Genomic DNA, 13514 nt, shown 5'->3' on the forward strand with positions numbered 1-13514 from the left:
TTGTAGCCACTGAAAAGTCACCAAAATGTCATTCTGTGCAGAGGGTACAAAGCAGAGGAAACCACCAAGTATTCGGTGCCTAACTATAGTCCAAGTCACTATCACAGTATCTATTTTGTTTTAAGAAAGGAGCACTTGGAGCAAAGACAAGGAAGTTCATCCAAAAACCCTTGGTCTGAATCCCCTTTGAGCATAATAAAAATGTGTCCGGCTTTCTATTCCTTTATAAACTGTGAGCAGCAAAAGCTTCGAGTCCACTAACCCTCCACAATGCTGGGCTCCAAATTGCACAGATAGTATCTGTGGCTTTTTGAAAAACAAATACAAAGGGGGTCAGGGGAGAGTGTGTTTGAGATGCCCGCACTGTGATTTAGGTATTTAGGGCCTCTTTCTATTGACTTAATTGGGCTTTGGATGGAAAAATAAGAAAGAGGGAATTGAGAAGCTGGCTCCAAAGGGTAGGTCAACACCGCAGCTGAGTTTGTGTCTCGCAGTCCAGGTGGACAGACTCATGCTAGTTCTGCTTGAGCTAACGTGCTAAAAATAGCAGCGTGGATGTTGAGGCTCAAGCCCAGGGGAACGGGGGGGGGGGGGTAAGGGGGACAGAGGGAGGGAGGCTTGGACTCAGGTGTCTAGCCTTAGCTGCCACCCATGTTGCATCATCTACATTGTTATTTTCAGCATGCTAGCTCGACCCACGCTGCAGTGCAGACCTATCCAGGGAGTTCAGATTCATAGGCACAGAGGCACTGATCCTGTAAGCTGCTCCACCAGGCCATGCTGGTGCAGAACCCCATTAACTTCAGGGAGGCTCTGAGTTTGGGCAGGAGTCCACTGCACAGAGCTCATTGCAGGATCAGGATTGAAAGCGTTGAGCCAGTGGTAGGGTAGACATGAATAAACAACAAGATCTTTGACTGATTAGAATGATACAGTGCTGGTTGCAGTTGAAGTTTAAGAATTGCTCAAAACAGGCTGGTTGCACTAAACCCATGTGGCTAGAAAACTTCCTTTGGCATCATTTCATGTAACCCCTCTTGGGGTTTCCCTGGAGTTCAGAGATGGTTAGGAGTTTGAATTGATAGCAGGGGAATGGGGAGCAGACAACCACTGAGATTAACAATACTGTCGCCACCTAAGGTGTTTTCTCCAGCTCAGAAATGGGACAGCGTGGGAGAAGCTGGGTCTGCTGCTATCCCTGTTCTGTGATTAAGCAGAAGATTTTCAGTTACTGGAGCTGTCAGTCCAGTTCTAAATTCACTAAGGATGGAGATCACTAATGCGAGGTCAGCGCAAGGCCAATGAACCACAGAAATCCCCCTCACAATAGGGCATGAGTGGGCTATATGGCCTTGGGCTAACCCTCACCATGGAGACAATTTCACTCATGGAAAGAAGATAGCTGCAGTCACTTGCCCAAGGTTCGTACAGGAGATCAGTGGCAAAGCCAGAATTAGAACCCAGACCTCCTATCCCTAGTGCAATACCCAGTTGGCTTCCAACAAGTCTACTCACATGACGAACTGGAGGAAGTAAGGGGTTCACAAACTGGCCCCAAATGTGGACACGGTTAAGCTTGACAAGATCACAGCCCAGGGTGGAATGGCTGCAGATGATAGGTCTGCAAATGGAATCTACAGACAAGGCGGAGCGGCTGGTTCTTCCTAGCAATTGCAAAGACATTAGCAGCATGACTATGCAGTAGTTGTCAGTTTCTTGGGAGAGTCTTAAACTGGAATCAAGAGTTTTCTCATGGTTTTTCAAACAACCATCTGTAGCCATAGTTGGTCCTTATGTCAGAATGAGGTTTCCTCCCTCCCCCCCCCCCGATCCCCTTCCCTCTCGGGCATGTTGAAAGAAAAAAAGTGAAAAGCTTGCACATTTATCTTATTTTTTTAGTCCTCCCAAGACTTGTCTTTACTTTCCCATTTCTTTAATGCAAAACGAGAGAGGGGAAAAAAAAGTCCCCCATGGATAATTTAGTTCAGCCAAATTACAATGCATTTACGTCTGTTTCGAGGCTCTCTCCCACGCATCAACCATGCTGCCTGGAGCTTCCAGCACAATATCTGCACTGCCCAAGCTCTGTGTCAGCTTTGATAAGAACCCTTGTGTAATCACTGCAACAGCAGTTATCCGGCTACAATACTGTATGATTTCCTCTTGTGGCTTCTTCATTCCTGTTTATAATTAAAGTAGGACTTCTTGCCATGCCAAAAGCTATATAAAAATAAGTTAATAAGTAATAAAAGCATGGAACATATCCAAGAGCTGACTGCTGCTGCTGTTCTTATTCTTGTAACACAGTTAATATACGGTGGTGGTGAATAATGTTAAGACTTGGATACTAGATTAGTCTGTTTGGGTTTAGCAGCTATAGAAGGATGCAAGCTGCACAGATGAAAAAAAAAAGAAAGAAAGGCTGATTTGAGCTAGGAATATAGAATATTTAGCCTGAAAAGCATTGGCTAATTTACTAGATTGTCTTCATGGTGCGGTATTAGCTCAGCTACTTTTAGACTGTCCCAGAGTCTCAACTGTGAAAACTCTGAAATGTTGCAGGGGGTTAGAAGCTCAAGCACAGAGCTGAATTTTGCATAATAATTAATTATTTCTGGTACAGTGTTGCCTCGAGGCCCCAGTTGAGATCACAGCCCCACTGGGTTAGGAACTTTATATACACACAGTGTCCCCACAAGCTTGCAGTTTAAATAGGCAAGGCAGACCATGGCTGAGAGGGGAAACAGAAGCACTTTCCCAGTGTTACAACAGGTCCCAGTGACACAACAGGTCATTGGCAGAGCTGGGCGTCTTCCCAATTTCCAGGCCAGTGCTCGATCCATTAGACCACACTACCTCTCAGCTTTAAAATGGGCCAAACCAAAATCCCACATTTAAAATTTGGGAATGTTCAAAATCCATCTCCTGAGCCATATTTCTTTGCTAATGATCTTATCTTACTCCTTTTGCATTTTTTTAGATTTCTGTACCTACGTGTATGTGTACATTTGTAGGGAATAGCTATTCAGCTTTGCATTATTATTATTTATTCCTTGCATTTAGATAACACCTCGAAGTCTCGAGTGAGAGCCAGGCTCTGTTGTGCTCGGCACTGCTCAAACCCACAGCAGCAGTCCCTGCCCCAAAGAGCTTCCAATCTAATAGACAAGGAAGCCAATGGAAGCATTCCCATTTTACAGATGGGGATATAAGGCACACCGAGATTAAGGTGACGTCTAAACTGTTTTGCAGTTCTGGAGAAGGGGGTTATGAACTGCAGAGTGCACCAACTGTGCGGATGCTATTTGAAGAGAACTGCGTTCATGTGAACTAGGTACCATTTAGTTCGCGCCTGCAGCATCCACATGGATGAGTTACAGTGCAGCCCTTCGGTGCCCGCAGCAATTCACGCACTCATAGGCCGAACCGCAGGGCTGTGTAGACAAGCCCTGAGCAACTAGCTTAAGGTCACACGGGAATTCTATGGCGGAACGAGAACTGATGCCAGATTATCTAAATCTTAGCCCAGTGCCATAAACACGATGCCATTTGGCTACGTTCAGCTCTCTCCCTGCGTGTAAGTGAGCCAGCGTGGGAACAAGTGACTCAGGTATTTAACCAAAGCACAATTTTTGAAGTTTTTGTATAAAAGATCTTAATTATTGATCCCAGTGGTTACTTACTCATCTCTATTGTTTCTGAGTCACTGATTTCAGTGGGATGAATTCAGCTCAAGGAATCGCATGGATTTCTAGCCAAAGAATCCAAACCTTTAAGAGTCTCTCAAGAAAAGTATTTCTGTCTGTCACGCCGACTCTCTGCTTGCCTGCCAAATCAAACTCAGCCAGGGGCATGTATATGGGGTGTCTCTTCTTTGATGTCTTTAGCATGAAACAATCTTTCCCTTTCTCACACCTGAGAAAACTTTCTGTAGGAAAACTTTTTTTTTTTTTTTTAAATTACTTGGCTACAGACAATTGCATGTGTTCACAGATTCCTATCTATCTATCTGTGTTCTTTTGGCATAATACAGATACTATAGCATTACTTAGTACCTTCCATCTGAGGACCTCAAAATGCTTAACAATAATGAATTAATCCTCACAATTCCTGTATGAAGTGAGGAAGCATTGTACTCTACTGGCTACTTTGTACATGCTCCACAGATAGAATCAGAAGTGCTGTGCCGTGTGTCATAGGCACTATATGGCCTACAGGGACTCTCCCAAATTTGGTCACAGGTTCCCCTGAACCAACGGGAGCCTAGTTTAATCCATTTTGAAGCACATGGAGGAGAGGAAGGTGATCAGGAGCAGTCAACATGGATTCACCAAGGGGAAGTCATGCCTGACCAACCTGATTGCCTTTTATGATGAGATAACTGGCTCTGTGGATATGGGGAAAGCGGTGGACATGATATATCTTGACTTTAGCAAAGTTTTTGATATGGTCTCCCACAGTATTCTTGCCACCAAGTTAAAAAAGTATGGATTGGATAAATGGACTATAAGGTGGACAGAAATCTGACTAGTGTGTCAGGCTAAACGGGTAGTGATCAATAGTTTGATGTCTAGTTGGCAGCCGGTATCAAGAGGTGTGCCTCAGGGGTCTGTCTTGGGGCCAGTTTTGTTCAACATCTTAATTAATGATCTGGATGATGGGATGGATTGCACCCTCAATTGACTTCAATGGGCTTTGCATCAGGTCACAAGAGAGAGGAGAATCAGCTTCAGTGGTTTTTTAAAATGAATCCGGAGACCAAGGTCGCAGGTTGACCAATGCCCTAATTTCTGACTGGAGAAAAGAAGCATTGAGGGTACGTACACCTCATGGGATCAGTCCTTACCCCCTAGCACAGTGCTCGGCATGGGTTGCTCATTTCGGTCACCGGGAGATTGCACAGGGAATCTGTGAGCACAAGCTGTTTTTAATTTCTACGTGTCAAATGAGACTCGATACTGCAGCTTATCCAGCTTGGGTTAGGAAGATAAAGTCTAGCCACAGTCCCTCTTTTTTTGTGGTTTCCCCAAGTGTTTTGATTTAAGATTCCTTTTTTTTTCCAGATTCAAAATTATTCTGGAGATATGGACTCCACGCTGCAAGCTTTTTAAAACACCAGTTGTTTTTAGTGGTGATGGTGATCGAGCAGCACAGATCTTTAGAGGGCTGACTGAAGTTGTCCCAACTTAAGCTAGCTGCAAATAGGCAAATCCTTCCGATGACTGTGATCTAAACAAGAACAGGCATGTGTATCCAGCCATTTTACAGCCCCTGCCAAATGGAGCTGCCTAATCATTGTGAATCACAGAGAGAAGTTACTTACTTGCTCCTCTATTTCTCATCGATATTCTTTCTTCTCTTCCAGCCATGCAACTGAATATGACATGACCCAAACCCCATTGATATTAACAAGAGTCTTTCAATGGGAGATTTCAATGGGCTTTGGATGACGACCATAGGGATTTTTTAAAGTAGTACCTAAACAAATGACTTCATTCTGTTTCCCACCTCAGGCTTCGGAGCCGAGCAAATCCCTTGAGTGATCTTATTTTAAGGAAAATAACACTGCACTGAGGTCTGGGGGGGGGGTTGATCTATAATAGGTATTTATATAGCCCCCCGTTTCCTTAGCATCTGAGCACTTCCCAATCTTTAGTGTATTCATCCTCACCATGCCCATGTGAGGTAGGGACGTACCGATGCACAAAGATTGTTCAAGGACACTCAACAAGGCCATGGTAGAGCAGGGACCTGAACCCAGCTCTCCCAAGTCGTAGGTTAGTGCCCTAACCACTAGCCAATCTTCCCTCTTTAAATGAGCACTCTTCCTCTTTAAGATGAATACACATTGGGGAAATAAGGCCAAAGAAGCAGTACCCTTCCCCTCGGGAAATGAGCAAAGAGGAGCAAAAAGCAAGAACACTGGAAAAACGAAGAAAGAAAGGGCACTGTTTTATTTTGCTCTGGGTTTTTCCTGTTAACGAACCCTCCTGCTTTCAATGCAGATTCAGAAAAGCAGCCAAAAAGCAGGGATCAGAAATGGCAGACGTACAACTGGATGCGGTATATCTGACATGTGGGTGTCTGAGGTCGAACTTGACAGCCAGCCAGCTGTGCCAGAGATTTGGTGAAGCCACCCATCCTTGTGAGTGTGTACAGGTCAGAGAGAAAGAGCGGACTGTAGGCCTTATCCAAAGCTCATTGACGTCAATGGACTTTGGATCAGGGTCAGAGGGCTCGTCTACAGGCAGGATTGAGAGCTGCACTGGTTTAATTTAAGGCAAGATTTTAAACTGCCACCGGCTATGCTAGTTAATGGTAGAAGAGAGGAGCTGTGGAGTCACTCAAAGTGTGTGAGTGAGGGTGCGGGGGGGTAGGGACAGATATTCTTTTCCCACTTGATAGGATTACGGGGCACTAGATGCAAGGCGATAAGTTGGTAAAGAGTTCCAAAACCTGATAACTTCTGCCAAAAAATTGGGCCGTGTGTGTGTGTGTGTGTTCATTTTTTAGGGATATTTTTGGAGGCCTGGGGCGGGGGTGAGGGTGGGGATGGGGATGAAGGGGAGGGAAGTTTTCAACAAAAACTTTTCCAACAAGCTGCAAAAATTTCAACGTTGTTTTTCATTCAAAGATACATTTTTTAAAAAAGAAACAATTTTGTTGAGGAGAAAGAATCATTTTTTTCATCAAAAAATGCTTGGGATGAAAAAGTTTGATCAGCTCCGTTTTTAGTTACATTAGTGAGTAGCATCTTTCATCCTGAGTAATCCCATTGACGTTAATGGGATTGTATGTGGATTAAGGTGCTATTCAATGTGTATTAAGGTATCAGAATCTGACCCATAGATAGGAAACAAATGATTATTTTTATTTTCATTTAATATTTATATTATGGTAGAGACTAGGAACCCCAGTAATGAAGAATGACTCCACTGTACTACAACAGAACAAAATGACGGTCCATGCCCTTAGGTTAGCTTCAGTAAAAAATTCCCCCGAGTGTTGTTTTATTCTATAGATATCCACGGCAGGATTCACTCTGAAACGGCTGCTATTGGGCACTGTTGGAGTCAGGATGCTGCATCAGATGCACTTCTAGTCTGATACAGCCTGGCAAGTCCTACTTTCTCTTAAACTTCGAGTAGGATGAAAAAGCATATACATGACTCAGGGCAAAACGGAACTGATGACAGCGTAATGTGTTTAAATCTTTGATTATTAAACATTAACCAGGCTGCCGCTTATAAATCATAGGGATGGAAATGAATCCAGCATGTTTCCTTGGATCAGATAAGAGATTTTAAAGACACAAGAGGAGCCTAACCTAATGGGAAGCTTTGTGTTTTACACGTACTTTACAAATTGCTTCAAGTGACAGAATGTCAAAGCAATAATTAATTGATGAGATTAAATTACAATTTTATAGAGAAATACGTCCACGTTTCTCCACTTCAGGAGTTTTTATGTATCATCCCTCATGGAAAAAAGCCTCATATAAAAATGAAAACTGGATGTGTCTGGCTTTTATTATTTATTGAACAATGCTCCATTGATTCACAGACCCTCTCCAGACAGCTCATAAACAAGGCCGTTAGTGCAAAGTTTAGACAAGGACAAAGATTTTTGTACTCTTAAGTATAATACAAAGCTCAACTATTATCCACACAAGGAGGAGTAGACAGAGCTGGACTTTATAGGGGAGAAATCTGAAGACATTTTCCTGAAGTGAAAGGGAAAAAAAAAGAGTCAGCTGAAAGCTGGTGTCTCATGTCTATTTCCTTTTTAATCTCTCTCTCTCTCTAATCCCCACGCAAACCCTTCTATTTAAGCTTTTAATTGCCATATCTATCTGTCTGCGCTCTGCTTATCATCTGTACGCTAGGGCTTTCGTAACTCTGCCATCACGATGATGTCCCAGTGGCTGGCCCATTGTTTCTCCCACTGTCCGGAAGGCACTGTGCAATAATGCCCCTCTACCCATTTCCCACCATGACTCTACCTTTCCAAAGGCCTATTTTGGCCCTGAAATTCAACACACTCTTTCCTTTGGTCCACAGATTTGAGCCCTTATGGCCGCTTTTTCCAGTCAGGGAAACTTGGCCTATAAATGACTGGAGTGTACCATCCAAGGCAAGCAAGGACGCCCCCAAGTTGCCCAAGAGGAAGTGGAAAGTAGCTTTTGCTCTCTCTAGTTAATTGAAGTTCTGTTCCCCGTGGAGGCAATAGGGAGTTTTGTCACTACCTTCGGTAGGAGCAGTACTGGGCCTTGATAAGATAAAAGCGACAAAGCCAGTGAGGATGAATATATGCCCTGTAAGTAGCTAAGACTTACTTAGATTTATTTTCTCTGTGCCTCAGTTCCCCGTCTGTACAATGGGGATAATAGCACTGCCCTGCCTCCACAGGGGTATTGTGAGGATAAATACGTTAAAGATGGTGAGATGCTCAGATACTGAGGTAATGCGGGCCATACAGATAGCACAGATTTGTGGATCATCCACCAACGGTCCTTGCATTGAACCCAGTCCAGCTCCCTTTGAAATCAATGGTATGATTTCAGTGGTAGAGGAATCAGGCCTATGATGCTGGGCTCCTCCTCCTTATTTTCAGCTGTTAAACTGCTTTAAGGCAGCTAAAGGTACATTCTGTGCTCTTCCCATGTAAGCAATTGCTGTATTTGCCACAATCTCCACAGAAGGAGAGGTGGGGACCGTGGGATCGTAGCCTTACAGGAGAATCGATGCATTAAAGCATTGTCCACCCTGTAAAAAAGTTTGAGAACCCCTTGACCTTGGTGAACCATGAAGAAGCATTTCCAGCCCTGTTGGAGTGGCTGAGTCTTTATTATTGCAGGCAGACGTAGTCCACGCTGGCTCTCATTCTTGTTGCTGATTGTCATTCCTAATCTTTTGGCAACACTAGTACATTAAAAAGTTCCTATGAGTTGGCTGCAACTCAGCTTCCTGGCTTGAGAGGTGCACCACTCTGCCCCACATCCAGCTCTTCTGAATACCTAAATGTTCTGTCCCACAAAGGTCACTGAGTGGGAGTGGGTTAAACCAAGAGCCTGATGAAGGTAGCACTTTTGGTTTGTTTTTTTTAAAAAAAAAAGATAGACCAGACCCTCAGCTGGTGTAAATGGGCACAGATCCATGGATAATCCTTCATACTGCACAAAGATCCCAGAAACTTAATGCTACGTGATTTATATGTTGTAATTTGTAATTGAGACTGGATATTGTTATTCCTTCCATGCTCCGTTCGGGTGATGTTTTTCCTCCTGTTTTCTATTCCAGCCGGTCCTTTTCCTAATTGTCACTCTATTGGAAGGAGCACATCCTCAGCTTATGTCATTGGACATAGCTCCATTGACTTTCACGGAGCTACATGCCAATATACTCCATCGGAGGGATCCAGCCCTTTAAAAATGAACCTCCTGTTTGGTGGGACATAAAGCAGAAAGGGATTAAGAGGCATTTAGTTTCATGAAATCTTTTAATAAATAGTCTCCTTCTTCTGGCTTGGGTTACCATAAAAAGTGAATACTTTCCCTATTAAATCTTTATAGTTTCTTCCCCCTGACAACCTATTCGACATTTGCTGTCTTTCTCCATGAAAGGAGCTGTGAAAATCCAAGATCCCCCTTTTAAGGCTCATGGACAGTCTCTTGTTATCTTAGTTCTTAAACCAGTCAATTTTATATCCTTAGACATTAGACTGTGAAAGGGACATTCAGAACTTAGCCGTGAGCACATTTCATGGCTCAATAAATCCAGAATAAGACTTGTCATAAAACCGTCAGCATCAAGGATTTTTTATACCAGGCAATAAGCCCAATTTATAATTATTTCTGAACGCAGATCATCTATCTCCCCTATTTTCAAATGTAAAATGCACTGTGGTCGTATCTTTAAGTGGTGCAGTTATAAGTGTTCCAAACTAATCCACTCATCTAGGGTCTCCATGGCCCGGGAAATGGTTTCAATTTTTCCAGTGGAGAAAAAAAATCTCTCCTCAGAATGTTCTGGTTTTTCAACTTTCTGAGCATCCTCATTGTTGAGCAATATTAGGGTCCCTTTATATTTTGAATTGATTTTTGAAAAGAAAAGCAAGAAGCAACTAGGAAAAGAGCTAGATTGTTTGGGACAGATTCTGATCTCACGCAAAGTGGTATAAATCCAGAGTAACTCCCCGGTTGTCAAAGGAGTTACCCCAGAAGTGCACTGCTCCATGTGAGATCAGAATCTTATAAGTAAGAGAGTTCAAACAGCTGCTGTGTTACGCTGTCACTATTCAGTGTCTCTGATTATTAGTGCAATAAATATTCTAGCATGAAAAAATAAGCAACACAACGAACATGTGAATGTGAGGATCTGTAGTAGAGTGAATGCATAAACACACCCAAGTTTATGAAATCCATCAATTGCTACACAGAAATATTCATGTAATATTTCAAATGTGACATTTGCAAGCATTATGCTCCATGGACCAAACTGAGACCTGGTACCTATGTATGCTACTCTATTAAATTCAGTGCAGTTGCATCACCTTAATTACTCTTAATATTTGTATTACAATAACATGTAGGGCCCCAAACGGAGATCAAAGCCCCATTGTGCAAGGCACTGTACATAAGAAACAGTCCCTGACTCAGACAGCTTACCATTTAAACAGCCATAGAAACTAAGATAAAACTCCAGGTTGCATGGGACACTGAGATAGTGTCTCCAAAGTGCAACAGTCATGGTAAACTGGGATGTCAGGCCACAGTGCATTTCATAAAAGCCCTGGGAAGAAAGGGGAGGAGGAATGAAGGGGAAGGATAATTTTCTTGCTGCAACACATCAGTCTATTCTAACCTGGGAAGCAGTATTCTCCATTGGGGGAAGGGAGACGGACGGACACAGTTATCAGATCAAAGATTCCAAATGGCTGACACGTGTTCCCGTTGCAGGAACTCATACAAGTGGCTTTTTAAAATAAGACATTTCTAAATCATGACTCCTGACAAAACATCCTCTCCTGAGGGATCATCTTCAGATATATGGGACTGAAATCAGAGTTCTTTTAAACTTCCTTAATGTAAATATTTAGGATATAACCCAAACGTATACACATTTTCCATGCTCCCATCCCTATTTATTTATGTTGGTAAGAGACCACGCTGGGTGGGAATGGCAATTGAAATTTAAAATAAAACCCACAACTTTTCTTGCAAAGGGCATCATGCAGATTGCAGAAATCAAATGTTCAAACACTTTCCAGTTAGTTTGACTCATTTACGATTCAAAAAGAGGGACTGTTGCCTAGTAGTTCGAACAGGGGGCTAGTGCCTGGGACTCTGGGGTTTTAATCCCAGCTCTTAGCAAAGGAGTCTGTTTTAGTGGTCAGAGTAGGGTAGCTGGGAGTCAGGTATCCTAGATTCTATTCCCGGCTCTGGAAGAGAGTATAGTCCAGAGTTAGACTTGAAGATCAAGAATCAGAACTCCTAGGTTATATCCCCATTCTGGGAAGAAAGAGTTTGCTAGTGGTTAGGGTAGAGGACTAGGAAGCAGGATTCATGGTTTCTTTTCCTAGCTTTGTCACTGATTTGTGATCTTGAGTAATCCATTTAACCTCTCCGTGACTCAAGGCACTCATCTATAGATTACGTAATGCAACATATGAGGTCAATGGCGCTATGCTAATTGACACCATCTGAGGATATGGTCCTTCAAATCTATATACCTACTGTATCTAGGATTTTATCATCATGGTACCTGAACATCTTCCACAATAAAACCCCACAAAAACCCCCCTTTTCCAGATTAGCTGACAGGAACAGTCTTAAAGTAATAGAATCATACAAATATCGGGCTGGAAGGGCCCTCAAGAGGTCATTTAGTCCAGCCTCCTACATTGAGGCCAACCGAGTAAACCTGGACCATCCCTGACAGGTGTTTGTCCAACCTGTTCTTAAAAACCGCCAAGGACGGGGATTCCTCAACCTCCCTTGGAAGCCTGGTCCAGTAGTTATAGTAAGTACTTAACCTTATAGTTAGAAAGCTTTTTTCTAATATCTCGCCTAAATCGCCACTGCTGCAACATAGGCCCATTACTTCTTGTCTACTTTCAGTGGACATGGAGAACAATTGGTCCCCATCATCTTTATAACGCTCCTTAACCTATTTGAAGACTTCTATCAGGTCCCCCCCTCAGTCTTCTTTTCTCAATACTAAACAGGGCCAGGGTGCGTGTTTGTTTGTTTGTTTTAAACGAACACCTTTCCTCGTAAGTCAGATTTTCTAAACCTTTTACCATTTTTGTTGTTAGACTCTCTCCAATTTGTTTGCATCTTTCCTCAAGTGTGGTACCCCGAACTGGACACAGTACTCCAGCTCAGGCCTCTCCAGTGCTGAATAGAGTGGGACAATTACTTCCTGCAACTGGATCCCCTTGTGCCCAAACATAGGAACATAGGGACTGGCACACTGGATCAGACACCAGGTCCATCGGGTCCCATATCCTGACCCCGACAGTGGCCGGCACCAGATGGAAGGAGTAAGAGCCCCGCAGTACGTAGATGTGGGAAGCCACCCATGCAATGACCCAATAATTTCAACAGTGCTTCATATGTGTGCTAGGTTTAGTCTACATAGGTCTAATTATAGGATCAGGGCCTGAGATATCCAATAAATAAAGCTGTAATATTGAGTAAAAAAACAGTGAAATTCAGTTATACATTAAAAAAGAAAGAAAGATGTACCCAGTAACTGAATCATCTAATAATATTTGCTTAAATCAATATAAGATGAGGAAAACTATCGTCCTGCAATTCCAGCCTCTTTCACAACTCAACATTTATTCAATTAAAAAAAATCAAACAGAAGAAGAAGAAAACAAGCTCAAGCTAACCAGTAACAATGAAAAGTTGGGTTATCAGAGCACCTACGTTTTTGATGGTGTCTCTAATATGTGTAGAAGTTTCTGTAAAGAAACTAATCTGGACAAAGATACCAGGATTTCTGCAGGACCACAAACAACATTGTCAGAGCACAGGAGAGCCATAAGTCTCTAACGATAGGTTTGTCTGGAGCAGGTCTTTAATTTTGGAGATCTGAGATACAGTAAAGTTACCATAGATGGGACGTAACGCCTAAAACTTAATCTGTTAAGCATATGCTTGAGAATATTTCCTGTGAGAATTTCTAAAGCCCTTATGTTGTGTGTGTGTGTGTGTTCTTTGCTTCTACCCCTGTTTATATACGGCATTATTTGAGTCACCTTAACAACCTGTTTATACAAGAAAGGGCTGTTTCTGTGGATACGATGACACTTTTCGATAGAATCACTTATTTCAACAAGGAGAATGTGCCATCGAGGAGTCCACTGACCCAAGTATTTGTCTCAAGCTCTGTGTAGTCTGGATTAGTTCTCCATTCCTCAATAATATTAACATTTATGGGCACAATCCTGCTTCCATTATTGAGTGGCAACATTCCAATTGACATTAGATTAAATTTATCCTTATG

The 13514-nt window shown here is 42.7% G+C and overlaps 1 protein-coding gene across 2 annotated transcripts in view; it reads right to left on the reverse strand.

Moving 5' to 3' along the window:
- STC1 (stanniocalcin 1) overlaps positions 1-13514 on the reverse strand; it is a 194966-nt gene that overhangs the window by 49593 nt on the left and 131859 nt on the right. The gene's annotated exons all lie outside the window — the stretch shown is intronic.

The sequence above is a fragment of the Caretta caretta genome, chromosome 26 (assembly GCF_965140235.1).
Source record: "Caretta caretta isolate rCarCar2 chromosome 26, rCarCar1.hap1, whole genome shotgun sequence".
NCBI lineage: Eukaryota > Metazoa > Chordata > Testudines > Cheloniidae > Caretta > Caretta caretta.